General features: G+C 42.7%; 1 long non-coding RNA gene across 1 annotated transcript; it reads left to right on the top strand.

Annotated features, from left to right (window-relative positions):
- The first annotated feature begins 8619 nt into the window (after positions 1–8619).
- On the top strand, positions 8620–24196 carry LOC142827884 (uncharacterized). Its single transcript, XR_012902678.2, has 2 exons — positions 8620–8794; positions 20906–24196. It is a non-coding gene; the product is annotated as an uncharacterized LOC142827884 (long non-coding RNA).
- The last annotated feature ends 3086 nt before the right edge of the window (positions 24197–27282 follow it).

Genomic DNA, 27282 nt, shown 5'->3' with positions numbered 1-27282 from the left:
TGTGTTTAAAGAACACTGTGAGAAGAGCAAGTTTGCTCCTATATCTTGAATCAGATCATAGCTTTGTGAACGTTGTGGGCAGCATGTTCACTGTGCATTGTTGTTCCACTTCACCTTTTCTTTTCAATTTTTATTTTTATTTTTTAATATCCAAAGTCCCAGTCCAATGATTAGGACACTTGCACCACTGGTTTCAGAATGATTTTGCAGTTTCTTCCTAAACAAAAGGAGTGAATTTTATTATTTAGTAACACAGAGAAAAAAAATAGTGGTCATATTTCCAAGCATAATAAATCTTATTGTTCTGTAAGGAGTGGAATATTTGATATAAGGAGCAAAGGAAATTAAACAGAAAACTGCTAGGTTACAATAGCATACTGTGTCAGACTCTGGCTCACAAAGTCAAGGAGAGTTAAGGCTTGCTGTGCCCTGAACTCTCCTCACCCAGTAGCTATTGCATAACCAACTTCAGTTCCAGCCAGGATGGCATCCCCATGTGTTGTAATTTCCATCACTACTGTCAGACTAATTTCTTTCTCAGCAGGCATACTGTGCTTTTGTACACTGCAACGTCCAAAGTATAGTGTCTTCACTGAGGCTTAGAGGGGAAATGTTAGAAGCTCTGTAGCAATCTGGATTTCAGTCATTTGCCATAAAGCAATTTCTCTCCCCACTGCAAGATCTACAGAGAAATGTATAAAGCTTTGATTGTTAAATCACAATGGGGTGATGTGAAAAAAAAAGAAATTGTGTGTGTGTGTGTGTGTGTGTGTGTGTGTGTAAATTTAGAGCACCCATCTTTAGTCGTCAGACCTTTCTCATCTCTATTCCAGACCCTTTCTCCCCCTTTAAACCTCCCTATTTTTCTGTCCCTCTTCCTGCTACTGTACACACTTTTTTGTCTTAGCCTACACTGCATATGCATGCACTTATTACTCCTATAGAGGATGTACTTTTGTATTTGCTCTTCATATTGTCTTGGGACAATTCAAACTGTATTAGTAATAACCTTTAGCATTTTGCTTCTTCAAAGCAGTATTAAAATATTCATGAATCTTTTCTGCACCTCTGTGAGTTTGGGATATTATATCTTCATTTTACAGATGGGGAAACTGAGGAAAAGAGAGGTTAGTTAAATTGCTCAAGGCCCCAAAGCAAGCAAATAGTGGTGATGGGATTAGAATGCAGAGGCCTTTAATGCACAGTTCCATGTGCCTGCCTCAGAAGATGATCATCCTCCCAGGCACTGGTGTGTTGCTGTTGCTCTCAGGCCTTCTCTTTCACATCTGCTCCCACTCCCTAGCTAATAAGTCACTGGTGCTCCGCTTCAGAAAGAAATTATGTGAGTGAACTTCAGCCCCGTAAAGAAAGAATTAGTTTGAAATTTGATGGAATGTGCTCAGTGACTACTTGAAAGTGACTCCTTGCAAGCAGGACTACATTTCTGTGAGAAGTACAACTGTGGACACATTTTAAAACTAGAAATCTGCACTAGGCTGAAAATGCTTTCTCCATCCACCATCAGGACATTCACTGAACTGGAACTGGGGGAAGAAGAGATACTTCACACGCATGCTAGGGCAATGACCTATGGTCCATACCTAGCAGGAAGAAGTAAAAAAAGCTGAAAAAATAAATTAGGCAGCTGCAATCCCAGTGACACAGAATTCTTTCCATTTGTATATGGTATCTAGAGAGCCAGACACACAGAGACCACAGAAAAGTTCCTGCTATCAGCGAATGCTGTAACTAAAAGCAAATGAAATTGCCAAGCAGTTTAGATATCATAATGGAAGAGTTGGTTGAATCAGAGAGTAAGCTAGAAAAAAAAAAAGAAAAATGATGTCAGAGTCTATTCTCATTAATAGCAGTGTAAAGGCTTTTCTACACTATAGCTAGGATCAACACTGAGGTGGTCGAGCCATTGGGGGACGATTTAGTGAGTCTAATGAAGATCCACTAAATCAACCACTGATCACTTAAACATCAATTCTGATACTCCACTGGAATGAGATGAGTAAGGGAAGTTGACAGGAGAGTTTCTCATATTGACCCAGTGCAGTGTGGATCCTGCAGTAAGTAGATATAAGCTACTAATGTAACTCAAATTGTATAGCTTAGTTGACTTTCTCCCCGTAATGTAGACCTGTCCTAAGTCAGGATTAACTTTACCAAAGTTCAACTCAGAGCTTTTCCATACAGTGCTTTTGTCTACATTGGCTCCAGTGCAAATCTGAATTCACATCAGCATATTGCACACTTGACCTATGTGGACCCTGCCGGCAAGCACTAAAAACTCCCTAGTCCATGTAAAAATGTAGAACTGTTTGAAATGGAACTCCATTAACTAACACTCTGTTCCAGCAAGGTCCACATGAGTCAATTAGTGAGGACCATGCTAGTGTGGACTAAAAATTACACCACTTTAGGTACATCTAGATTACACGCTTCTTTTGAAAGAGATTGTATCGACAGCCACAACTTTTTCCGAAAAATCAATCTGTTTTTTTGAAAGAGAGCACCCAGGCAATATGGATGCTCTCTTTCGAAAAAACCCTGTTTGTGGTCAAGAACACCTTTTTTTGAAAGAGCTCTTTTGAAAAAAGGCATTCTTCCTCGTAAAATAAGGTTTACCGCTGGTGAAAAAAAATGCCACGTTCTTTCAATTTAATTTCGAAAGAATGCAGCAGCAGTCTAGACACAAGTGAAGTGTTTTTGAGAAAAGGCCACTTTAAAAAAAAACAACAACCTGTAATCTACACATAGCCTTTGGTACAGAGTAAGGCACTGTGTGTAGGCCTTGCATAAACAATGAAAGAATATAGAAGTATGAAAACAGGTTGACCAATGGACATAACATAAATTCAGAGGTGGCCTTGTAAATAACTTGTAGATAGTAGATTAAAGAAGAGTAATGTGTGATAAGCTTGCAGCTGCATTTTTGCTTACTAGAAGACTTTGCAGCTGGTGAGCAGTTCATGATCTGTACAGGGATTGGTTACAAAAATTAGTAGAGTAATCATGTGTGTGATGTGAGTTATTAACCAATAGTATTACATATTAGTGTGTATATAAGTGTCCAAGGGCAAAATGTCTCAGGGGGATTCCCAAGGCTGTATAGACAAGTCTTGAATTGTCATAAGGTAGAGGGAGATTTTCAAAGAAGCAAATGGCAGTTAGGAGGCAGTCAGGGACTCTTCAGAATAAGATGTCTAATTGACATTTATGCCTGTCGTTATTGGCCAGATTTTCAAAAGAGCTCCTCAGCAGCAGCCATTGAGACCAAGAGGAAACGAAGGCCCTTGAATAGCTAGCTGTGTTGCTCCAAAAGTTAACTTACCCAGTGTGGGAGCCGATGGTTCTCATTTGTAGAGGTGCATTGAAATAATCATTAAAACTTTATCTGATGCAACATGCCTTGAGACTACGGGTGAGTAACATCTTCATAATAAGTATGTGAAATCCAATATTTGTGCATCTTTAATATCATGTAGTTAATTTCCTTCTTTTGCCTTTATTGTCAATACATTTTAAAAATATAAAAAAAATCTATGGGAGTAAATTAATGCATTGAAAACATTTTAAAGACGTTTCCTCTATTTTTTTAAACAGAAGGGTAGATCTGGATGTTTCATTTTTAGTTTTATTCAATGGCTACGTGCCTGACTGCAGCAGGTTAAAAGGAAATTAAGGGTGGTGCAGAAAGTATTTCACCTTCAGTTCCCTATTCACCTATTGTAATGCACTCTTCAATAGCTTTATCCACCCATCTGCATTGTGGTTGCTATGCTAAATTGTTTTAAGGGAGATCTTTAATATAATACACACAGTGTTATTCAATGCTTGGTACAAATTATCCATCTGAATTAGACATGTTCCTAAGATACTAAGTTCAGATTTGGATCAACTTTTGAACATCCTCAGAGTTTTTATTGTTTCACACTATAATAAAGCTATAGGGCAGTTGTAAAGCACAGCCAGATCTTAACATCCTCAAAGTTCAGAGATGCTTGGTTCTCTAAATCTTCATTTAAGTTCATCTCTATTATGAACATACAATGACCAGAAGGAGAAGATAGTACATTGGTAGAAACCTTACATCCCCCCAAAATTAGTGTGAGTACTTGAAAAAGTCTACAGCCTCTCACAGCAATATTGCTAGAGTAGAATCTGGCTCATTTATACTCTACACACTCAATAAGCTGTATGAAGATATATATAGACAGTAACATTAAACTAGTTCCATATCTGAGAATAATGAGATGCTAGTCCCTTCAGCAAAAACTTTCCTTACAACACTACTGTTTATCCTGCAATTTGACAGAAATGGCTGTATAGCTGCCAAAGAAATGCAGCAAAATATAAAGCATTGGGTACATAAAATCAAGTTTTTATTTCTTGACTTTTCTTACATTTCCTTTTTCTTTTCTCTTTCTCCTTTTCTTCCCATATACTGCCACAATTTCCCTCTCTTCATTCTTTTTCATTATCTCATTTCAATATAGTAATTCTCTTTTGCTGTCTTTCCTTAACACTGTTTCTGAAAATTCCTCTTCTTTCTATTTTCTTACAGGTTAGAGCCATACATGTGTTAATTGGCTATATTATAATACATAAAAAGTTGGCTTGCATAGGATTTTAGTGTACTCTGAGCATATAGTATATTTTGATATTAAGACCTCAGTTCCTTCAACTGATGAGAGAAATTAAAAACACAAGTCTATAATCTTTTCACAGTTTAATTAGAGTAACTTTCCTCCATTAAACTAATGTGCCATCACAACAATCAATTGAACCTATTAGATAAACTGAATCATCTAGTTCCTTTATTCTGAATAGCTCCTTAATTAATCTTTCTTCCTGATCCTCTCATGGCCATCTACTTGGGAAGCAACTATTACATGTTCTGAGAGAACATGTAAGTGCAATTAATTCTTTGGGTCCGCTCATGCTATCCCTTCTTTAGTGGCAGTGTCAAGCAATTACAGGCAATTATACAGTTCTTTAGTTCCAGAATATTGGCTTAAGTACAATTTGTTGAAGATTAATACAGACTTCTGGCCATATGTTTCAAGTTCACAACCATAAGAAAGATGTTCTATGATTCTTTGTTGACTGGGAAAAATTAAATCCCAACAAATAACTAAAACAAATAATAACACTCTAAGGGTACGTCTACACAGCAGGACTAAACTCATAATAAGGTATGTAACTTGAGTTTCACTAATTGCACATCTTAAGTTGAAATAGCTTATTTTGAATTTGGACATGTCTACACAGCACTTATTTTGAAATAGAGCACTCTTCCTCTGACTTCTCTTACTCCTCATACAATGAGGTTTACAGAAGTCCGAGTAAGAAGCCTGTTGTTTTGAATTTATTTTGAAATAATGGGTTTGCTGTGTTGACATGCAATACATTATTTTGGAATAACTGACATTACTCCGAAATAACACTGCTGTGATGCACCCTTACAGTGAACATGAAATGAGGAAAAACACCAAACAGAGACCAGATGATTCTGTGAATACTTATGGCAATCTTTTATGCCATGTGTTTACATTGTTTTAAGGCATATTGCAAATATCGTTTATCATCTCTTTGAATCAAAATGTACAATGTACATGATCAAATTGTATAATTCAACTCATGACTCTTATAAATTTAGCAAATCTTTTTTTTTTTAAGAAAGCAGCTGGGATATGTCTAGACTGCAGAGTTTTTCCGGGATACCAGAGGTATCCTGGAAAAGCTCTGACACATCCAAGGAACACGTCTGCTTTTCCGAAAAAAAAAATTCAGAAAAGCAGATGCGTTTTTTCGGCATCCATGTAAACCTTGTTCCATGAGGAAGAAGGGATGTTCCAAAAGAGGCTTTTTTTTCTGACATTTGGCCCAGTGTAGACAGCCCACATGTTGGAAAAGCCTCTTTCAGAAGAAGCGGAAAAAGATTCACAAATTGAGGTTTGCAATTTGCGTATGTTTTTCTGACTTTTCTTTGTAGTCTAGATACAGCCTTGGTTAAGCAGGTTTTCTGCAGAAGTCTCCTCTGTCTTGCTTGAAATTCATTTAATATGGCCGGCATGTCCCTTTTATCATATTATTGGTGTCCCCGTTAAAGAAGGGCAAAGCAGTATGGATAACATAAGAAATAGATTGGCTCTCAGACCAAAACATTGAAATAAATCCCAAACCTTTGGTAGGATTAAAATAATGTTTGTAAAAATACCTTGTTTTCTCAGTTATCACCAATAGATCACTCACCATGTCTGAGGAGGACTGGCAATCTCTGGAAGGTAGGATGTTACCTCCAGTCTCTTGAATTTCAGAGATTTCCTTGGGTCACAGTGGGGATAATGGCATCTGTGACCCAAGTCAGTTCTTGAGCATGCCTGACAAGCAAAACTGTGCATTCAAACTCAATTGCTTTGTATGACTATGAGAAGAAACTTATGTACAAAGTCGTCTACAACTTTCACCCTCATTCAAGCCCAAATATCTACCCTGAAATTTTCATCTGACCCCTGGGCTCTGACACTTGAAGGTTTTTATTTTTAAATTGTAGTGTAGACATATTCCAGATGGCCATGCAACACCTCATATCTGGTGACCCTCCTTTGTAACCACTTCTGTCAAGCCTCTCTATCATTTATAGTTTTTCCTCAGTAGCAAATCTTTTCTTCCTTTACTTCTGGGAGCTTGGGTTAGGTGGGACTGAATATCTCTGTTCTTTCTCCTCTGTGGCATAGGATTAATGGATTCCTCATTCTCCTTCGAATGGCCATACTGGGTCAAACCAAAGGTCCATCTAGCCCAGTATCCTGTCTGCCGACAGTGGCCAGCACCAGGTGCCCCAGAGAGGGTGGACCAAAGACAATCATCAAGTGATTTGTCTCCTGCCATCCTTCTCTAGCCTCTGACAAACAGAGGCCAGGGACACCATTTCTATCCCCTGGCTAATAGCCTTTTATGGACCTAACCTCCATGAAATTATCTAGCTTCTCTTTAAACTCTGTTATAGTCCTAGCCTTCACAGCCTCCTCTGGTAAGGAGTTCCACAGGTTGACTACACGCTGTGTGAAGAAGAACTCTCTTTTATTAGTTTTAAACCTGCTCCCCATTAATTTCATTTGGTGTCCTCTAGTTCTTCTATTATGGGAACTAATAAATAACTTTTCTTTATCCGCCCTCTCCACACCACTCATGATTTTATATACCTCTATCATATCCCCCCTCAGTCTCTTCTTTTCTAAACTGAAGAGTCCCAGTCACTTTAACCTCTCTTCATATGGGACCCGTTCCAAACCCCTAATCATTTTAGTTGCCCTTTTCTGAACCCTTTCCAAGGCCAAAATATCTTATTTGAGGAGAGACCACATCTGTACACAGTATTCAAGATGTGGGCGTACCATAGCTTTATACAGGGGTAGTAAGATATTCTGGGTCTTATTTTCTATCCCTTTCCTAATAATTCTTAGCATCCTATTTTCCTTTTTGACCACTGCTGAACATTGTGAGGAAGTTTTCAAGAACTATCCACGATAACTCCAAGATCTCTTTCCTGATTTGTCATAGCCAAATTAGCCCCCATCATACTGTACCGATAGTTGGGGTTATTTTTCCCAATGTGCATTACTTTACACTTATCCACATTAAATTTCATTTGCCATTTTGTTGCCCAATTATTCAGTTTGGTGAGATCTTTTTGAAGTCCCTCACAGTCTGCTTCTGTCTTGACTATCCTAAACAGTTTTGTATCATCCGCAAACTTTACAACCTAACTGCTTACCCCTTTCTCCAGATCATTTATGAATAAGTTGACAAGGATTGGTCCCAGGACTGATCCTTGGGGGTCACCACTAGTTACCCTTCTCCATTCTGAAAATTTACCATTTATTCCTATCCTTTGTTTCCTGTCTTTTAACCAGTTCTCAGTCCAAGCTAGGATTTTCCCTCTTATCCTATGGCCATGTAATTTACACAAGATGGTCCTTTTTGATAATCATATCCTTGAAAAATGAAAAGATCCTTTCTTATTTAATCAATGTATCCTAGCCCTCCACCATAGTCTCATTAAGCAGAAATTGCAGAGTGAATCCATTAGTTTCCTGTTCTCCTTCATTGCAGAATGTGATTTTATCTTCCTTCAGGTTCTTTTATACTGTCTCATGGATATCACAGTTTGCTTTCACACTCACCATTTTGTGACTCAGTTTGCCCGGGACCAAATCAAAGGAAAAATAAGACCTCTGTCAGACCCCAAAATTAGAAATGATAAACTGATAGAGAGAGAAATAAAGGAGTTAAAACTATTTGTTCTGGGTAGAATTCAGAAAGACCTTGCTTCTGCAAAGAACAGCAATCACCGTTGCTTATGAGACAGAGTTAAAAAGCAATATACAAATTATTCCAAATATCAGTTGCCAGGAAGCAGATGACATGTTAAATTGCTCCACAGATTGAGAGCTTAATTCAGAGATTTCCTGCTACAGGAGTCACCAGTATACAGCCATTTTGTCTTTTTTTTGGCAAATTGGCTGCTTTGGACTGCTGTCTCCTGTAGTTTCTCCTACACTTCCTGCTGTAGGAAGGCCTGTTTCCTGCAATGAGACTCCTGATTAGAGCCTGCCACTATTTTAGTCTGCAAAGGGCTATGTAACAGGCTACTTCTCTGCATTTGATATTGATTTGTGGGAAGTGAAGCCAAATCACAGTATTACCACAATAGACCATCTGATTCCTTTTAAGAAATCTTAAAAGGGTCACAGCTACTCTGAAATAATGACTGCTTAAAGTAAGTATTCAGATGTATACTCTGAGATTGATTTATTTACTGTGAGATACTTTCTTTTTCCTGTGTGTTTTGAGAGCAGATACTGTCACCTGTGGGCTACATTTTCCTGCATCCTCTAAGTTTGGTTGCCAACTTAAAATTTTCCAGGAGCCACTGGAACTGATTTTCAGAGCTGCTGAGAAGCTATGCTTACCTCTAACTCACTGTCTGTTTTCTGGCTTGAGATTTCTAAGAAGTAGAAATTCTTTTCTTCCTTTCTTTGTCTTGTCTGTTTAGATTTTCCATTCTTAGGGGCAGGGATGGTCTCTTACTACGTGTTTGTTCAGTGTTCAGCACCAGCCCACTGCGCTGGTTGGGGACTCTATTGGGCAATCAGCAATGGTAATCAAAGGTGCAAGGTGGCCTGTGTGCCCTGGTAGGCCTTACCAATAAGATAGTGGCCAGCTGAGGGTGCTGCAGGTGGAGGTGTGCATGTGCTCCCAGCCAGGCTCCCACTGGCAGCCTGTCCCTGTGGCTTGCAGCTCCTGGAGGGAAGGGAGCAGCAGAAGGTCTTTGTGTACTGCCTTGTCTACAGGTGCTGCCCTTCCCCTCCCCCCCCCCCCCACAGCCATAGTTCCCATGTGGCTGGGAACAGGAACAGTATGGGGTAGGGTAACAGACTGGGATTACCTCTCCCTGCACCATTACTAACATCTCTGTCACTTTTTTCTTCCTTTTCTTCCCTTTCCCACTCAGCATTTCTGTTCTCTTCCCAGCTCAGACAACTGAAAATATAAATATTTTTTTGTTTCCTGGGTAAATTTTATAGGAAGGCTCTTACTTTTCTCAATAAAACAAAATGAGGAAATTAAATACAACACCTCTCTCCCCTGTTTAAATAACAAAAATCCTGTGTTGCAGGCCAGGAAATTCCAAGTAAACATGACACAGTTCCAAACTCATGCAGTTGTGGAAAGCTGGTATGGCTGTGTGAACTCTTGATAAGTATTAACCTGCTCTTTGGTTTTCCAGGGTTTTGTCAGTGTGGGTCACAACTTTGGTGTTATTCAAAATGTAACAGAACATACATTCATTTGATACTATATAAGACACCTTTTATCAAGAAGGGATTGGGCTGTGTTTCTATTGCCCTATTTAGAAGTTCCATTGCAGTAGAACAGATTTTGTAAATCTGATATCATCAGAATTATTAAACTTTTTAATGACAATATCTTATTGAAAGGTACCAGTGACTTGTACGTTAGGAACCATTGATGAATAAGCCTCCAGAACATAAAATGGGTTAATATGCTATGCATCGAACACTCCCAAAAATTCATTAAAGATATTGTCTCCCTCTTTGTCAGAGACTTTGATGATGAGAATAGAATAGAATAGGGACATTGGATCTTTGTGAGATCACCCTGGCTATGTCTACAGCAGAAATATGCAAATGAGGCTAAGCGTGGAATATTGCAGAGCCTCATTTGCATACCTAATGAGCCTCCATTTTTGCAGAAGAGGCTCTTGCAGCAGAAGGAGCTGTCTACACTGCCCCTTCTTGTGCAACAAAAACCCTCTTGCCCAATGCCATTCTTCCTGAAAAGTAATCGGCGTAGCGGCATTGGGCAAGAGGGTTTTTGTTTCACAAGAAGGGGCAGTGTAGACAGCTCCTTCAGGTGCAAGAGCCTCTTCTGCAAAAATGGTGGCTCATTAGGTATGCAAATGAGGCTTGGTGATATTCCACGCTTAGCCTCATTTGCATATTTCTGGTGCAAGAAGCCGCAAGTGTAGACATAGCCTCTGTGTTCCAGGGCATATGGTCTCCTTCAGGAGTTGCAGGGGCTGAGGGTGGAAAAAAGACAGTTTGTTAAGCAGAAGGTATTGGTGAGAAATTTGTGTGAGTATGAGGCCAGATGCTTCAGTAGTGCCCCTGATCTAAGCTTGTTGCAAAAGAGAATTGCCTCTTCTGTCATTTGTTACCCTGCTGTTCAGGGGAATAGGACTTGTGTTTGTTTATAAATAAACTACACTAAGAAACTACCTAGTTCTGCATCAAAGAAAACCAACCTGTAAGGGACTAAATTCTACTTTTGCTCTCCAAAGGGACTGAAGGCTATTTAGGCACATTGTTCCTGTATGTCTTGCTTCAGAAAGACTCCTCCAAGCTTCATATTATAAGGACCTCATAGGATACATAGGAATGACCAGATGTGATCTTAGATTGGTCTCTTGCATTAAAGGAGTTGCAAGGTCTGAGATGGAGTTTGGGTGAAGGAGGAGATTGTGACTTGGGGCAGGAAACTGGGTGCAAGGGCCAGGAAGGAGTATGGGTGCAGGAAAGCATTCTGATCTGGAGGAAGAAAGTAATATGGGGTGCATAGCCTGGGCGGGGATTATGGCCTGGGACAGGAGTGCACAGGGTTTGGTTTGTGATCTAGGAAAGGGAGTTGGGGTACAGGAGGGGGTGGGATGCCAGGTGCAGGTTCTCGTTGGGAGGTGCTTACCTTAGGTGACTCCCTGCCAGCAACTTAGTGGGACCCACAGGCAGGCTCCCTGCCTGCTGTGCCCCCACACTCTGCTCAAAGCAGATGGCTGTCAAGGACATGAGCTCTTTGCATGCTACATGCCTTTGGGGGAGGTGAAGGAGGGGCCCTTGCATGCTGCCTGTGCTGAAAACGTGGCCCAGATAGCTCCCATTGGCCAGAAACAGGCCAGTGAGATTGTGCTGGGGGTAGGGGCAGCATGTGAAGTCCCCCACCTGGGGCGCACTTGCAGGGGCATAGCAGGCAGAGAGCCTGTTCAAGGCTTCCTGCTGTGCTGTGGAATGGTGTCATGATGGATCTGATGGTTTGTTGGGGTGGGCCCAGGCTATGGACCATAATTTGCCCTCCCCTGGAATAGATATTACTTCCTATATGAATGTTTAAAGAAATACAATAAAAAGGGGAAATGTTCTTAGAAGAACTAATGAGCTTAAATTGCTGCAAGGGTATTAGAACATAAGAACAGCCATACTGGTCAGAAGAGAGGTCTATCTAGTTCAGTATGTTGTCACTCTGACATGGCCAATACCAGGTGCTCCAGAGGGAATGAACTAAATAGGTAATCACTGAGTGATCCATCCCCCGTCACCCATTCCTAGTTTCTGACAAATAGAGGCTTGGGACATTATTCCTGACCATCCTGGCTAACAGCCATTGATGGATCTGTCCCCCATGAATTTATTTATTTATTTTTGAACCCTGTTAAAATCCTGGTCTTCACGACATCCTCTAACAAGGCGTTCCACAGGTTGACTGTGCATTGTATGAAGAAATACTTCCTTATGTGTTTTTTCAAACCTGCTACCAATTAATTTCATGTGGTGACTGTTAATGCTTGTGTTATAGGAAAGAGTAAGTAACTCTTCTTTTTTCACTTTTTCCATACCAGTCATAATTTTATAGACCTTTATCGTATCCCCCCAAGCTGTAAAGTTCCAGTCTTAATAATCTCTCCTCAAATGGAAGCCATTCCATATCCCTTTTCTGAACTTTTTTCAATGCCAAGATAGGTTTTTGAGATGAGGTGACCACATCTGCACACAGTATTCAAGATGTGAGTGTACCATGGATTTATATAGAGGCATTAGAGTCAAATATTATGTAAACTTTTATGATAGTCATTGCCAGGATCTTTGAACAAGCTGCCGAGGAAGGTTGAAGAAGATATTCAAGGTGAGATTTAAAAAAACCATTAATCATGGATCGTTTCAGAAGCATAAAATCAATTTCACTGTGATTCTAGAAAATCGCTAGATGAACTAAGTGACCCATAACAAGACAGTCTCTTACAAATCTATGTCACCAATCAAGCTGTTTAACTTTTATCCTTCCACTCAGTTGGGACAGGACAATTGAATTGGCCAGTTTTTTGTTCATTTCAAGTATCTTTCTCTATCTGCTTCTCTTATATTGTTGTTTGGATTTGAAAGACTGGAGAGAAACATTTTAATTAAACAAACAGCTACTTTCAATGTATGCAGTGTTTTCATTGACATGTTAGGACAATAATGAAAACATCTCCCTCTCCACTTAAAAATATGCCTGTTTAGCTCTTTCTTTATATGCCCTTCATAATCATAATATCTAAATTTTGAAGCTCTTTGTAACGGACAGAATTTCGTGCGCTTAGATTTTCTAACTAATGTATTGGTTCCAAACAAGGTGGGTGGGGAGGCAGACTTTGAAACAATACCAATCTGCTGATATGGACAGAGAATACACTTTTTCAATTAAAGAGCCTAGCCCTCTAACAATGATTTAATGAATGTGTGTGGAAATAAAGAGTCAGCTGAGTACTTTGTCAGTTCTGTGTTAAGAGCCAATCAATATTTTCTGTTTGCTACATATTGTTTGCTTGTCTGATACCTCCCAGTATCTCAAGCTTGGCTTCCATCCACTCTTTTATCCTTCTATATTCACGTCACCAATCCCTGCATGAATACTTTGTAAGCAAGAAGACAAATACCATGGGGCAAAGTGTACGTGTCACCATAGCCAAGTGCTAACGTAAATCAGCCAAGTGTTAATATGTTAATATGTAGCCTTATCAGATGGCTTTAACATGCCTGAAATGTTACCTGGTGATAAATGCACTATGCACTAGCTTGTTCCAGTCCTTGGATTGTACTCAGAGCAGGGAGGGGGCAAAAAGAAACCATTCCCTTTCACTTTGTTTTGGCAGGGTCAGATACAAATCACAGTCCTTATGTACAAGGTCTAGGATGCTGCAGTGCGGCCAGCAGGGCTAAGCACCATAGATGTGCCCTCAGAATGATTTTGGGGGAGTTCCATGACCTATGATATACAGGCAGTCCCCGAGTTACGCGGATCCGACCTACGTTGGGTCCGCAGTTACGAACGGGGTTTGCTGCCCGTCTCTCTGGTCTGCTGGAGACCAGCAGACCAGGGAGACGGGAAGCAAAGCCTCTGAGGACGCCGGCTGCGGGACAGCCGCGGCGCGTCTGGGCTGTCTGCTGCCCGCGTGCTCCGCAGCTTTGCTCCACGTCTCCCCAGACCAGGGAGACGGGGAGCAAAGCCGCGGAGCACGCGGGCAGTGGACAGCCCAGACGCGCCACGGCTGTCCCTCTGCTGGCGGGATCCGTGGCTTTGCTCCCCGTCTCCCTGGTCTGCTGGACACCAACAGACCAGGGAGACAGGGAGCAAAGCAGAGCAAAGCCGTGGAGCACGTGGGCAGCGGACAGCCCAGACGCGCCGCGGCTGTCCCGCTGCCGGCGTGCTCCACGGCTTTGCTCCACTTTGCTCCCCGTCTCCCTGGTCTGCTGGAGACCAGCAGACCAGGGAGACGGGGAGCAAAGCTGCGGAGCACACGGGCAGCAGGACAGCCGCGGTGCGTCTGGGCTGTCCCGCTGCCCCCGTGCTCCGCGGCTTTGCTCTGGACGCCTGTGGTACAGCAGCTGGGGCGCTGCCGGTTGGTCCCGTAGTGCCGCTCTGGGCGCTACTGGACCAACCCGGCAGCACCCCAGCTGCTCTGCCCCAGGCGTCCTGATTCAGCCGCTGCTGGTCAGTTTCAGCAGCGGCTGAATCAGGGCACCTGGGGCAGAGCAGCTTGGGTGCTGCTGGGTTGGTCCAGTAGTGCCGAGGAGTGGTGCTACTGGAGCAACCCAGCAGCACCCAAGCTGCTCTGCCCCAGGCGTCCCCAAGTCAGCCGCTGCTGAAACTGACCAGCACTGACTACAGGAAGCCTGAGGCAGAGTTGCTCTGCCCCGGGCTTCCTGGAATCAGCTGCTGATTAGTTTCAGCAGCGGCTGACTTGGGGACGCCTGGGGTTCTTAAGTTGAATCTGTATGTAAGTTGGAACTGGTGTCCAGATTCAGCCTGTTGAAACTGATCAGCGGCTGATTCCAGGAAGCCCGGGGCAGAGCAACTCTGCCTCCGGCTTTCTGTAATCAGCCACTGGCCAGTTTCAGCAGTGGCTGAATCTGGATGCCAGTTCCGACTTACATACAGATTCAACTTAAGAACAAACCTACAGTCCCTATCTTGTACGTAACCCGGGGACTGCCTGTACAGGAAATCAGATAAGATTTTCACCATGATCCCTTGTGGCCTTGGAATCCATTAACATAAAAGAGGCAAGAAAAAGGAATTGCACTTACTGAGAAATGAGCTGGGCCAACATAGCACACGTATTGGCAACATCCTGTAAAAGGGAATAACAAGTACACCCTTCTGCGCACTTGCTCAGTTCTACCAAAGGCCTTGGGCACAATGGGAGAAATCCTGGGCCTATTGAAGCCTGTAGGTGGTTTTGATGACTTCATAGGGGCTAGCATTTCACTCATTGACTGTAGGAGCTACTGAGCTTGTAGTGTATTTCCTGCCCATGCTATGGTTAGAGCTGAAATCCTCAGAGTAGGTCTGTGGGACTTACATAACTGGAAAGATGAAAGACATCATATTCCCTTCTAGGAACAAATAGTTTGTCTCAAAGGAACAGACCAAAGGACCATCAAATCCATTTCCTTGTCTCTGGCATTATATGCTACAGAGAAAGGAGAACACCTGAGTAATGTCCAGGGTTATATATAAGAGGGGAAACCCTTTGAAATCTGCAGCCAGAGTACACCAGAATCAGCAATGCTGAGCTGCATGCCTGTGAGGACTTCTCATGTGTTGTAATATAAACCATAATAAAAATTGTGGTTAGAATTTAAAAAAAACATGAAAGCTACAGTTTTCTAACATGTTTTAATAGGGAAAATCTGCACATCTCTTTCTTCAATGCTGAATTTTTTTCCTACTATTTCTTTTTTGCTATCGTTGCTTATATGCGCTTGGTGCTCCTGGCTGGCAGTGATATGTTTTTAATCAAGGGAGAAATATGTATTTGAAACAGTCCCTCTAGTCTCCTTTTCCTTCAGTCCCTGTAAAAATTACATGGCGCTTAGAAACCAATATAATAAGAAGGATAGGAGGATATTTGAGGCCAAGATAAGTTATGTCTCTGTAGGCTAATACTAAAAGATAATTGAATTCTTTTAAAAATCAGGTTACACAGTATTGTTACTGGCTTCATTAGTATCCTGTTTTTCACCCTACCCCACAAAACAACGTAACTTTATGGGTCTCCTGGAGGGAGGAACTAGGAATCATTTCTTTAAATTATAGTTATGGGATTATCTATACACAGGCCAAAATCTGTTCTTGCTCATGTTAGCATAAATAAAATCTTGTTTTTTTCTGTATTATTGATACTGATGTAACTGAGGCCACTACTTGACCCAAAGTTAACACAGAAAATAACAATGTGTCCCATTGAATTAGAAGCTATAACTAGTATTTTTCTGTAATGAATTTATTTCATTTGTCACATAAAATGTAGTAATCTAACATCATGCACAGTGGGGTCCACATCCTGATTGGGGATCACTTAAATAATAAGTAAGTACGTCAGTCAGTAAGTAAATTAAATAAATAAAGGGGATTTGTGTCAATTAAGGTCCAGACCCTCCAATGGGAGGGTTCAAACCTCCCTCAATAAATAATTGATCCAACTGATTGCATACTATGGTTGTGTCTAGACTACATGGCTCCGTCGATAGAGCCATGTAAACTAGTTTATTCGGCAAAGTCAAAGAAGCTTGGATTTAAATAATCCCCACTTCATTAAAATAAACATGGCCGCTGCACTGTGCTGACGATCAGCTGATCTAGAAGCGGATCTGTCGGCTGGGGAAGCCTTTGCCAACCAATCCTGTAAACCTTGTTTCTTGAGGCATAAGGGATCGGTCGGCAAAGGCTTCCCCAGCTGACAGAGCCGCATTTAGACTGTGTCGGATCAGCTGTGTCGGATCAGCTGATCATCGGCCCAGTGTGGCATCCATGTTTATTTAAATCCCCGCTTCTTTGACTATGCCGAATAAACTAATTTACATGGCTCTGTCAACAGAACCATGTAGTCTAGACACATCCCCTGTTATTTAACTGTAAGAGCATCTCAAAGTATATACATCAAATCTAACAGTCTTTAGGAGATATGAATATGGGTTATTGTTATGAATATGTATATGTGATTTTAACTGTTGTTCAACTTCAGCATCATGTCACAACAGGGCAGTGGTGAATGAGGCAGCGAAGGGCCTTCCTCTCCATCCAGATCTGACTGGCTTTAAGCATCTCCTAGCCATTATCCAGCCCAGGAAAAAAAAGACAAGGAACCATCAAAGCAAATGGGAACAGCTTGAAATAAAAAGGTAAAGCCCTAGTTTTCAGAAACCGAGGAAGGAAAAGTTTCACTCACTTTGAATATTAATTGCCACAGAAGAAAAAAATACAAATCTTTTAGAAAGCGAAGGCTCTTAACTAAAGTCCATCCAGCTCGTGGGGAACAGACTTGAGGTGGAAGGCTGCCTATGAACACTGGAATCTTCCGATAGCCAGAGAGTAAACCTGGTGAACCGTTTTAAGGCAATAAGTAACTCTTATTAGAAAAGGGATTTTATTTACTATACAAGTGTAAAGCCTGAGGATCTTTTTTTATGTTTGTTTTCTGTATAGTGTGTTTGCTTTCTCTTATTGTTTCATCTTTGATGCTGTTTTTTCTGTTACATAGACTTTTTATTTAATTTTGCAGCTCTCTGGTGTGCAAACAGTGTGGGGTGTATATGCTAAACTGAGCTGGTACCTGGGGGGCTGGTTGCATGCCTTTGGAGGAAAACAAACCAGAGGGGAATGATCCAAGTATCTGTTAATTAAGAATATGGGAAGTATAGGTGTGCATTTTCACTCTAGCTGGTGAGAGCTGGACACCCCAAGCCCTCAAACCCAGGGTTTGCCCCCACTTCACCACTTCCTCCAAGACCCCACCCCTGCCCTGCCTCTTCCCACCCCTGCTCCACCCCTTCCCTCAAACTGCTGCCCCACCTCTTGCCCTGAGTGTGCCCACCCCCTCCCCCTGGAGCTTCTTGAATGCTGTGAATTAGCTGCTTCTAGCACTCTGTAAGTGCTGGGAGGGCAGCGGAGGAGTTGGTCAGTGGGTGAGAGGTGGGGGACGAGGAGGAAGGTAGAGGAGAGAGATTGGCTGCATATTCATTGTGTAGGCTGGGGTTTGCAGCCTGCCACTAGTCCTCAGACCGGTGGTTGGGAACTACTGCTCTATGCCACTCCCAACAATCTCTAAGGTATGGCTGCTGCAGAAACTAGTCCATAGATTTTCTTCTCAATGTGCATACACAACTTCTATCACTATTAGAAACCAAGAGGGAGAACAGATTTCTTTAAAGAGAGAAAGTGGAATGTTTCAAAGATGTGGTAATTATTGATTGATTTGTGTTACCTCAGAATCTGGGACCAATAGCCATGAACAAGGACCACCTTGTGGTTGGTGCTGTACTAACACAGAATAAAAAAGAATATCCCTTTCCCAATTAGTTTACAGTCTTTGGGAACAGGAGCAGCTAATAGGGAGTTTCGTGAGGGAGTTCTCCAGGTGATGGAGGAGCGATTATGAGACCCTTGGGGTAAGTGGCTGTCTGTAGTGTATGCGTTTGTATTTAGGAATTACTTGATGGTTGCCTAAAAGAAACTGTATGCTGAGCTTGTGTGTGTTTGTTTGTTTGCTTGCTTGCTTGCTTGTTTGTTTGGAGATTCATGTGCTGAGCTGGTTGTTTGAAGGACCATGTGCTGTGGCCAGCAGTTGGAAGCTGTGAGCTTCTTAACAAGGATTTGAAATGTGGAATCCTCCGTTCATTGATCAAGCCTTAGCTAAAGGGTGGGGATATCAAGAAGGTCAGGGCCTTATAAGGCCCGCTAGTAAGCGACCAGGGGCAGCTACCAGGGAGTTTTGTGAGGGAGTTTAGAGGATACAGACAGGATACTGGGCTAGATGGACCTTTGGTATGACCCAATATGGCCATTCTTATGTTCTTATGTCTAAGGAGAAGACAGATGGCTACAGACTAACAGGGGAATACCAGGAAACAACGAGACTGTATCGGTCAGCATGAAAGAAAGGGTTCTTGGCATACCAGTAACTTATTCATTGTCAAGATTTTTTTATAGGCAACACAGCAAAAAAGAGTTTTGAGGTGGTTTCTGAAGGTGGATGATGAGGTAAATTTGCAGATGCTTGTGAGGTGCTCCCTCCAAAAGCACCATGGGAGAAAGAATGGAGGTACCTGTTTGAAAATGTAATACATGGGTGAGGGAGGCTGGCGTCCCTGACTGATTGGAGAGGAGGGAAGGCCCTTCTATAGTGAAAGAGAGACAATATGTAGGAGTGAATAGACTATGAAAGTGAAGACAAGTGGCTTATGTTTGATGTGATAGAGAGCAGGAGCCAGTGGAGGGAAACAAAGAAATGGCAGGCTAGGAAAATGATCTTTTCAACAGCATTCCAAATGAATACAAGCTGGGCAAGATTGCATTTGACATGGCATGAGAGAAGGATATTGCACTGATCAAGATATGAGATGATGAGAGCCTGAATGAGAGTTTTATCTGAGTGGATGGATAGGAAAGGCCATATCTTAGAGATTGTAATGCTTTGCAGCCTGAGAACAGTGTTGAAAAATATGTGGCATGTGTTCTCCTTTAACAATACTGGATTAAAGCATATATCTTTATGAAAGAACTTGCCATGTCCTTGTCCTATCATGCCACTGCAGAAATATCAACAGAAGGTGGAAATATGAGCAGCTGCCAAGTCTCCACCAGGAGAGCTTCCAATATCCAGCATTAAATCCCATTGTCAGATGTCCAGAAAGACACCGTGGCTAGCTATTTCCAGCTTGTCAGACTCATGTATTGTCCGGCCTTATGGAGCAAATACTGCCACATGAGGCAGGGCATTGTAGTTAGAGCAGGTGTCTTAAGGTTCCTTCCTTCCTACACCCGGATGTATATCAGCTGCAGACACTACATCGATTAAACATTTTGTGCCTCAGAAAAGATTAAAACTTGAGCTCATTTTAGGATTAAAATAGAATCAGGCTTAGAATGTGTTTGGATATGTGCTAATGACATTAAAACCCCACAGCAAATTAAAATAATTTTCAGATATTCTTATCTTGGTGGACCTCAAACTCATTACATTCTTTTGACATCATTCCTTGATGATCCATCTTTTTCCATTGTAATTCTTTTTTGGACATTTCTGAGAATTGAGCTTCTCTGCAACAGCGAGGTGCACCAGAGTGTGTTACCATTTCAGAATGACTGTTTAATGGAATTTGTTTGTTTTCATCAATGTGGAACAACACACATTCATATTAAATTACTCAGAAAATTGAATGTTCTTTTTTTTTTAAAATAGCAGTGTTAAAACCCAAAACCTTTTACAAACTGTTGGACCAAATTTCTTTGGGAATAGCAGGTTCTCAAAATGTGGCATATAAGACAAATGCAGCTTGAGGAGGAGTTCTAAAGTGTAGTTTACTTCAGCTTCATCGTGAAGACAACAAGTTGTGGGAATTGAGGTTCTATGGAAACCAATGGAGTTGCAGTCACCTCAAGGCTGAATTGGGTCATATGTGCTCGAAATTACACTATGACGTGTCAGGGACCAGACCAGCTCCTGGCCTGATTCCTGACCAGCTGCACTGCTAGGCAACCAGTGCACACAAATTCATTGACTTAGAACTCTGAGTGGCCACACTGAGCAGCCCTGCTTATAAGCCCGGCGACCACTGTAGATCAAGGGCTGCTCAATGAATCCCTTACCAGCAGCTGTGCTTGCTTTTGCTCCAATCCATGCTTCCAACCCTTGTTCCTGGTAGTTCCAGCCTGCTTTCTGTTCCTGCTTCTCTCTGGTTTTTGTTTGACCCCCTAGCTCCACCTCTAGCTTACAGCTCAGGTTTGCCAAGACCCAACTTTGATGTTTGGCTTCTACCAAGGTATGTCTACACTGCAGTTTTTTCAGAAAAATGGCTGTTTTTCTGAAAAAAACCCTGAGTTACATCTGCACTGCAATCACATTCTTTTGAAAGAACACACATGGCCTTGCTTCTTGGACAACCCCTCCTCTGCCTGGAGGACTGTTGGTCACTGCTCACAGAGGAGGGTACAGCCTCAGGGATGGTGTGTGTATGGATGACTGACAGCCTCTCCCTCTTTGTGTTCTCCACAGCTGGACCAAATGGGACTGAGGGGTGAGCCACACCAATACAGCCACCCACCACAGCCTGGGGAACCCGAAAGCGCGCCAGGGTCCAGGGTCCTCATTCTCCAGCATGTCAGCATCCAGCACGATGTGCAGCAGACTCTGGCACAGAAGGTCCACGAAGACTCAGAGTGGTGGAACCGTGCATGGAATCAGCTCATGCAGTGGTGCAATACCATGTGTACCATCATGTCGAACATGGTATTGCATCTCCGGAGAGCGGGGCCAGCCAGGCACATAGCTCCAAAAAAGTGGCCTTCTGGAAGTTCTGGAGCCACTGCTGGTTGTGGAAGTTCTGGAGCCACTGCTGGTTGTCCCACCGCTCCATGATCAGTGGTCCCTCCAGTTGGAACTGGTATCCAGCCTCCAGAAACACCTCTCCATAGTGGGTTGAAGTTGCAAGAGTGTAGCTCCTGCACCCAGGGAGAAGGTCCCCAGAATGACCTCGGGGTTGAGCTCATGCAAGACTAGGAAGGCAGCTGGCACAAAGTGCTGCAAAAACTGCAGCATGGCCATGTGGGACCATCGCATGCCCAGGGGCAGTTCCAGCTCCATGGCACCAAAAGAAAAGCTGTGGCATCCAAAAAACCAGGACAACCACAGCAGGCACTGCGAGAGATTTGCTGACCCTCGAAGAGGTAGCAAGCACGCAGCAGCAGCAGCAGCAGCAGCAGCAGAGAAACGGCTTTCGAGGGGTCCCTTTAAGCGCATGTCTCTGCAAGGCTCTAGCACCAGCACTTGGAAGCAGCTGGTGACCTAAAGCCCTGCCTGAAGTGGTTCTGGGTGGCCTTTTATGCAAGAGAGCATCCAATCAGTCTGGATGCTCTCTTTCAAAAAAAGTGCATCACTTTTTCGATGCACTTTTGTGTGTGGACGCTGTCTTTCAGAAGAAGTTTTTTCAGAAGATTTCTTCCAAAAAAAGCTTCTTCCGAAAGAAGCCTGCAGGCTAGACATAGCCCCCTTGTGGTACTGTGATGGGAGGGGTACTACCCCCCTTGTGGTACTGTGATGGGAGGGGTACTACCCCCCTTGTGGTACTATGATGGGAGGGGTACTACCCTTTTCTAAACATCCCAGCATCCAGTAAATAAAGGGTTAAACCCAGAATAGTGGATAACCAGGAGTTGTTGGCAGGGAGCCAGGAGAACCAATGGGAGGAAACTGTTGAGATTTGAATTGAAAGGGAATCTTCCTGCTGCAGTTTTTTGTGTGAGTTTGAACCAGGAGATGGAAAAGGAATACCTATGTCTAGAAATGGACTGTACCTTGAAGCTACAGATATGTGAGTGATAGGGGATGGTTAGTCAGATGTGATCAGGTTATTTTCTTTGTTTTGTAGTTTAGTTAAATTTCTCTGCGCTGGGACCACGTGCCCCCCTGCCTCCTACTCCTACACTATAATGAAAGCTGAGTCCCAGGCAGGGCCAGCTCGAGCCATTCCTGGGCCCCAGGCAGCGGGTGCGCGACACATGCGCGGCTCTGTCCCCAGGTGCATGGCGCATGCGCGGCCCCAACCCCCCCCCCCCCCCCCGGCGTGCTGCACCCCTTGCAGCTGCCATCAGGCGCCCCGTGCCCCAGGGCACCTGCCTGGATAGCCCCCCCCCCCTTAATCTGGCCCTGGTCCCAGGGAAGCAATGTCTGTGCTTTAATCTTTTTTTTTTCTCAGTTTCTCTATAACATCTAGCAATCAGGTATGCTTTACCAACTATCTTTTTGTTTTGTTAATTAATTTAACCTTTTCTAAGACTATGATCTGATTCCTGTGTTCTGGAAGATAAAAGGAGGTCTGTGTATGCATGCCTAAGATTGAGAGTCAGTGTGATAAGAGGTGAGTTACCGGTCCTTAAGGGGCACCCTCCCTTTGGCTCCATGGGCTGCTGGCTCCCTTCCCCCTATGGACACCCCCTTTTTAGAGTCTCTTTTCATGCAGTCCATGGTTCCGTTGAGGAAGAACCCTCCAAGCCTTAATTAGATTGACAAAATTACAGACAATTTATCAATTGTTTTTCCCTCTTCTCCCCTCCTCACCCCCTATCCAATAACAGGGCGGGGATGTGGAGGTAGAGGGACCTGGGCCTGCCCTCACCATTGGGTCCTGACCCAGGGCCCTGAGGGGTCAGAGAACACTCTCACTACTCCATATATGGTCAGTGGGGACGCTGCCCGTAACACTCTGACCCACAGGCTTCTGAAGGGTCCCCATTCCGGGGAATTGGCCGAATTGGCCTAAAGCCGGCCCTGCATCCCAGATGGCATAACATTGTGTCTTAGGGTATGTCTACACAGCAGCATTATTTTGGAATAACTGTTGTTATTCGGAAATAACATAGTGCACGTCTACATGACAAGCCTTCACTTTGAAATAATGTTGAGCTGGAAGACTTCTTACTCCGACTCCTGTAACCCTAGTTTTAGAAGAAGTAAGGGAAGTTGAAGGAAGAGTGTTCTTCCTCCGACTTCCTGCTGTGTAGACAGCGCCAAAAGTCAATTTAAGCTATATCGATTTAAGCTACACACTTGATGTAGCTGAAGTTGCATAACTTAATTCAAGTTTTACCCCACTGTGTAGACATACCCATAGTGACCATCTCTGTTTATTTTTAGGAACATCATTCCTCTGTGTCGAATCCCCAGATGACATGGTGAGCAGTTAGTAGGGGCAAGCAGCTTTCCTATCGGTCCACTCAAGACTGCCCTGTTCAAACAGCCCAATTCTGGCTGATATGCCATTCATCCGGCTGTTTATTATCCCTGGCAAATTATTCATGTGGCTCTTAGCTGGGCAAAGTCTGAATGCTAAATATACTGAGGGGCACAGTAATCCTTACAAATGCCCTCTTTTTCCATTTACCAGTTACAGCACCAGGGCCAACTGACTGCAGTCTATGTAATACAAAGGAGCTGCTAAGTTTTACATGGAGTCTGGGGCACTATTCTTCAGCCAATACTTAACTGTCTTGTAGAGCTGGTTGAAAAATGGAAATTATGTTATACACACGCGCGCGCGCGCACACACACACACACACACACACACACACACACACACACACACACACACACACACACAATCGATTGGTATGAAAGTACCCTAATTGCAAACATTCAAAATGAAAACTTAATTATGATTTAAAGTGAAAAGAAAAATGTGTCATTTTGAGTTGACTCATGGTAAAAGTTTAATTGGAAAAGGAGAATTTGAATGTTTTTTAATCTAAAAGCCATTTTCTGTTTAAAAATAAAACTCTGACAGAAATTGTTGACCAGCTACTATTTGGGTTGTTTTTTTCTATGCCTACAAAACATGTTATTCCATAATATATGGTTTTATCCTGGTTTTGTATATACACCATAACAACTTCCATGGAATACCATGCTAAACAAATGAGAAATTATTGTATAAATAAAGGGTTAGTAAGGAATACTGTATGTGCTTAGACTGGTTGGTAATACATGAGCTAATTCAGTCTACTGAATTGAATGAGACTTTCTGTATTAACATAATGGATGTTTCTTCTGCAAAACCTCTATGAAAAGTCATTTACATATATCAGAGCCACTTTTCTAACATGAATAGCTCATCATCTGTTTTAATTTTTTTGTTTTACATGTTAGAAACCCTTGTTTCAAATTGGGAATTATAAACCCTAAAGATTGCATTTAAAACACAGAACAGAGAGCTAACCTCTGCATTCATTGATGCCTGCATAATCCCACTTTAGTCAATAATGTTTTACGGTTGTACGAAAGAGCAGGAACTAATAGTAGTTTGTTACTGGGGTGGGAAGGGGGGAAGGGTGATTGGAAGATCTGAAAAACAAGTCAGAGAAAGGCCCACATGTTATCTTTGCTTTTCTTCTGTTGTTGTAAAACAAACAAACAAAAAACCTCAGCTAATCTGATTTAAATTAAATGTTATAAAACATATGCTCTGGGACAAAAACCTTGTAAATCCAATTTCAGCCTAAAGCACATTTTTCTGGCTACAACATAATAAACCATTCGGAACAAGGATTCCACTGATAGCACCTTACTTAGTGTAGTAGCACAAAAGGCATTGCTGCAATAAAACTGCAGATTATTGTTTGAATTCAGCTGCCTGAACCAATGGGGCCCATTCTCATTTAGTTGGACTTCCCAGCACAGGAGGTCTGAATTACAAGGAGTGAAACCCAGCAAAGAAATCATTATATAGACATTATTCAGTTGATAAAACAGAGAGTAAAAATCCCCAAACTGAAATAAAATTGCTACGTGAACTCTGCTGTATTGAATACTAGAAGACTGACCTGGCATTGCTCAGGTCTGGGTCTGGCGCGGAGCAGTGGGGGCTGTGCTGCCTGCCTACCAGTTTCTCTCTGGGGCTGGCCCAGGGCAGGGAGGCCATGCAGGCCTCATGCCAACATCTCCCCAGGTTTGTGGAGGACCACTAAGGCCTCCTGCTGGCTTCTCCCTGGGGCTGGCCTATAGTGGGGGGTGGCTGCTCCCAGCTGCTCCCTGAAGCTGGCCTAGAACAGTGGGGGCCAAGCGACACACTGGGTGGCTGCTCCCTGGGAGTAGGTTGGGGTGGCAGGGGCCATTCTGTCGGTCTGTGGCTGCTCCCCAGGGCTGGGGCTGTTGATGCCCCCTTGTGGTCATTCATGAATACAGCTGTCCCTGCTATCACACACCCCCTCTCCATTTGCTGCAAAGCGATCAAATGTTACACACATTCCATTGTCCTGGTGCAATCAAACCCTGACCTTGCTTTAAGTGATAAGAGGAACCTGCAGACCAAATTTCGTGTCCTAGCTCTTACCATTTAGAAGGAAGCTTCAGGGGGTAGCCGAGTTAGTCTGTTCAGGATAAACTTAAAAAACAGCAAATGGTCTGGTAGCACTTTATAGACTAACAAAACATGCAGATGGTATCATGAGCTTTTGTGGGCACATCCCACTAAAAAACTCTGGTCATCTGAAGAAGTGGGCTGTGCCCACAAAAGCTCATGATACCATCTACATGTTTTATTTAGTCTATAAAGTGCTACCAGACCATTTGTTGTTTTTTAAGTTTATCCATTTAGAAGGAGTTCTTTTTATGTGTCCCCATATGAATCATGCGTGTGAGCTGAAACAATCAAAGCCTGACCTTGATTTAAGGCTGCTATGGTAAGGGAAACCTACATACCCAATTTGGTGTTCCTAGCTCTTATTGTTTAGGAGGAATTCTTGAACAAATGGACTCACAGATGCACAGACAGACACACAGACATACAGATGCACAAACTCTTTAAAATATATAGTAGATTTGAGTCAGGGTGGGGAGGACAGGGGAGCAGACACTAGTTCATCAATAGTTTAAAGCCAAGGTAATCTGGGATGCACAGGACTTTAGTAAAGGCTCAGTATAGCAGATGTCTGCTAGCTTACAGAGAAGCCCACTTTGCAAAATAGGACAATCTGTTTAGTGGTTACACAACATAAGGGTTACATGAAAATGCAGCAATGTTCAAGAGAGGACAATAGCAAGAAATTAGGAGGGAAAAACCCAGAGCAGAGGCTGGGCATTATCTGATGGTTATGCAAAGTGCACATTAAAGGACTAACCATCGGTACTCAGGATTGAAGCACAATGATTACATAAATGTTTGCTCATACTAATGCCTCTGCGTCCTTTGTGCAGCTTGCCAGGTTATCAGATGACCTAATTCCTGCCTGCCTCAATTCCAAGGAGTCATTTACGTTTCACATAATAGAAATATGCTCTCCATTGACATTGCCAGCTATTTGTTTTGTTTACTAGGAGAGGTATCCCTGATAGGATTGGGGAGAAGGGGAAGGGAGGCAGGAAACAGGAGGAAGATGTGGACCTGTAGTGATGTTCAATTAATAAAGGAATAACTGATGCTTCCTGCTCCCAAAATTAGAAGCTGGGCAGCTGGCACAGCTTGAAGTATCACCAGCAGCAGCTGGAACATAAAAGCCTCCTTGCTGCATTTGAAGTGTGGCAAATCTCTCATTTGGCCTCATTGCACACACCACCACAGGCAGAAGAAGATAGTGCAAAGTCTGACTAATCCTCGCTACCTCCAGAAGAAGTGCAGCTTTGTTTGAGCTTTGCTGTATGCCTGTTGGAAATGAAAGCCAGGTATTACTGTGATGTTTTCTTGGGGAGTCCAGAATAGTACAGTACATCACTGTTACCACTCTGCCTCAGCAAAGGAGAGCACTTTGCTGGAACTTCAGCTGTGTGTCAGCCTTCTGCCATACTCAGTATTGTCATCTTTCTTTGTTTTGTCACAAGTCTCCTCATAATTATTGTTTTATTTAAATCCCAAGCTACTGGAGCCAAATGAATAGATGATAAGA

The sequence above is a fragment of the Pelodiscus sinensis genome, chromosome 3 (assembly GCF_052426305.1).
Source record: "Pelodiscus sinensis isolate ZL-2025 chromosome 3, ASM5242630v1, whole genome shotgun sequence".
Lineage (NCBI taxonomy): Eukaryota > Metazoa > Chordata > Testudines > Trionychidae > Pelodiscus > Pelodiscus sinensis.
Note: the sequence above shows the minus strand (reverse complement) of the source record. Positions and strands in the feature narration are given on the sequence as shown.